The following is a 3,492-nucleotide window of genomic DNA, read 5'->3' as shown; positions in this document are numbered from 1 at the left end:
TAGCCCGGGTATTGATTTTCTCTTCCAGGGGAAAGACGTCGGCACGAAAGAAAGATATTACACGTGGCAGTAAACACATTCAATCACCGCCTGCCCGCTCTACTGCCATAAACAACCTGCCCCGTGTTGCCTGGGAGGCTGCAGACCGGTCCCAGCACTGCGGCACGGGGACACTCGGGCAGTACTACAGCCACCCAGGGACACAGAGCTGCCAGCCCTGGTGACAGTGAACCCTGTCGCTCTCTCCATCTCCCCAAACTGGCATTTGATGCTTTTCCCAGCTCAGCCACATGCAATTGTGGAACAATTTGATGGCGAGCACCACGGTCCCAGCCATGTGTTGCCCAGTCCCTGGTGGCCTCCATGTGGGACTGGTGCTCTCTGTGGCTTCCTGAGGAGGGGACATGGAGAGGGACGGACCCAGACAAGCTGGATGGGTTGGAACCCAAGGGCAAGAGCAAGGGCGGTGGCTGGAGTTACGGTGCCTGGGAAACAAACAGCTTTAGGTCAGAAACAGAGCCTCAAGTCAGAGCAAACTGCTGACTTGGCACTCTGTGCCTGGTGGCACTTGTGGGGCGCAGGGAGGTGACAGCCAGCACGGCACAGGGAGGTGACTGCCAGCACACATCCTGGGGCACCACCGGCTGCTTTCCAGTCACTTAGCGGGTAACTTGGTCAACTTTAGAAAATCAATCTTCTCTGTGAAACCAAACAAACCCTTCCCCAGCCTCTTTTCTCACTGGCTCTCAGGCAACACTCCAACACCACAAATTGCGCTGAATGTGGCTTTAACGTCACCTGAAGGCACCGAGTGTCCCGTATGTGCACAGGACACAGCAGCATCGCAGCCCCTGACAAACGATTAATGCGATTTGTTGCCACTATGGCAATAAATAGCTAGTGTCGGCAATATTGATAACAATAACAATGCTTTCAGTCATACTATCAACACTCACCATGCTGCGGGAATTGTGGGGTTTGGTTTTAATTCAGAAATGACCCTGTTCAAGTGCTTTGCCTCATCAAGACAAACAGCATTTCTTACCTGTGGCAGTCAGTGACTCAGCCGCAGCCTGCTTTCTGGAGACTTAATTCTGAAAAAAAATACATCTTTCCTTTAAGGCACGAAGTACACGTGTATCACATCTAGAGGGTGGCAATGCCTCTGCAGCTGGGCAGGGCGGTGATGCCCTGGCAAGACCAGCAGCCACACGTCAGGTAAGTTAAAATGCAGTTTATTCTGTATTTTACATTGCCAGTCCTTTCACTACTTTGTTTTGAAATATTTGCCTAAGATCAGAGTGCTACACGTCCTTGACTGTTTTTAATACATGCAATCAGCAACTATGGCAATTAAGAGGCCTAATTAGCATATGAATCGGTCTTCTCACAAAAACTCCCTTTGCAATAGTAGCAAATAAATGATAATGAACACAAAGACCGTGCACTGGTCTGCAGCCCCATGCAGTCGGGATGTGCCCAGGGGCCAACAGCCTTCCCTGGGGCTGGTTGAGGGGCTCTGGGGGGCATTTCACTCTGGCAGAGCTCCCACAGGGACCTGTCTGTTAATCCCAGGAATTAGGACATGCCCCACGACTGGCCATGCACAGCTTTTGGAAAGAGACCCAGGGCAAGGCTGCTCAGAGCAGTGCACACCAGGTGTTCCCCTTCCAGCAAATGAGAGCTCCACTGGTCCTCGATCACCTGTGTCCCCTAATGACCCCATCTAGATGGGACTCCATGGGCATCCACCTCTTCTGTTAGAAGGTTTAATACCATTTCCATTAAGTGGCACACCAAATGGTAAGACAGCAGCTTTGAAACCAGCTCCATTGAAACGAGCTCTGCTTGGAAGAGGACAGCTCAGCATTCAAAGCCAAACCTCCAGCTGCACACAAACACCTTGGCATGGAAAGACCGACCTTCTACCCGCCGTTCCATGCCATCCCCTGGCTGTGGCACTGCACAGGCAGCCGGCATGTCCCCATCAGGCAGCTCAGAGGGGATGGACACACGGGCACCTGGCAGGCAAACGCATGGCCGGGAAAGACGCACCCCAGGGGTTCCTGCAGCTGCACCCGAGCTCAGTGTTTCCCTGAGAGGGGTCTCGCTGTGGCTGCCCCGGGATGTCCGGCTGCCCTGCAGAGGGGATGTCACCCCTCCATGGCACCTTTTGGGGGAAATGTCTTTCTGAGCCACTCTCCCTGGCAGTGCCTGGGGTCAGGGGGCTGCAGGTGCACCCACAACTCACCCCCAGCTTGTGGCACCCCACAGACCCTGCACCCTGTGTACCCTGTACTCCATGCATCCTTTACACCCCAAGCACCCTCCAGCTGCTGCTGCCCAGCCAAGCCCCCCACAGGAGAGCAGGGCAGCGGCTGGGGGGGCTGCTCCCCCTGACCCCTGCAGCTGGGGAGCCCCAATCCTGGGCACCCCACACAGCCGCAGAGAGGCTGAGGCTGCCGTGAATCACCCCTGGGACACGCAGCTCTGCTGCTGCCCGCAGCGGGGTCAGCGCGACCCATTCAGCCGAGTAACTTGCTTGCCAAATTGGATGATTTTATTGTTATTTTTCTCATCGATCTCCCAGCCATTATAGAATCATACACCATCTGCACGCAGCCCGCGGCCCAGCCACCAACCCAGCTCCTCCTGCAGTACCACCAGGTCAAGCGTCGCCTCCTTGGTTGTGCCCAGACAGCAATTTGTGACTGTGTGTATATTAATTTTAGGGAATTAATTCATTTTCTTGCAATATTAGAGGTTAATTAAACGCTGGCTAATTGCTACCAGTCATTAGAGGAATTTTGCTCCTGAGTCCTTTCATGGCCTGAATGCACCAAAAGGAAGAAAAAAGGAAAGAAAGAAGGAAAGAAAGAAGCCCTTTCAAGACCACAGAAAATTGCGAAAGGATGTTTCTTCCAACCTGACATGACAAAATTGAATTCCAAGCTATTTAATGCATGCACGAAACGCCATAGAGAAACCCAGCCCGAGCACTCCATCCAGCATGACAGGGAAAGAGGTTTCGTAACATGAACACTCACTATGGCACCGACTCAGTGCTTCAAACTCCGGACTCCCAGGCAATTTCGCTTAAATGTAACTACCAGGTTAAGAGTTCTCACAGACAGGGCTATCGCCAGCATTTCCATGGGACATACAGCTAAGGTAACACTGCGATTATGAGCAACATTAACGATGGAGACCCCAGGAAGGACTGTCCCGGGTGGTGACAGGGCCCCGGTCAGCCTGCAGGGGCATACGGCCAGGGTGACAGCGCAGCCCCTGTCCCCTCCCCGCTGGGGACAGAGAGGGTCCTGGTCCCACCATGGGCGCAGCGGCCCAGCCAGTGGCATTTTGGGAGTGAAAAACCAGCCCCACAGGTAGGGGCACGGGGAGCCATCTGGGTTCGTCCTTAAAAACGGGGTTTCACGGGTGACAGCGTCACGAGGATGATGCCATGCAGCCTGACGAGACGCCCTGCCCGCC

This window comes from Nesoenas mayeri (assembly GCF_963082525.1).
Source record: "Nesoenas mayeri genome assembly, chromosome: 15".
Lineage (NCBI taxonomy): Eukaryota > Metazoa > Chordata > Aves > Columbiformes > Columbidae > Nesoenas > Nesoenas mayeri.
This window is presented reverse-complemented; position numbering follows the sequence as displayed.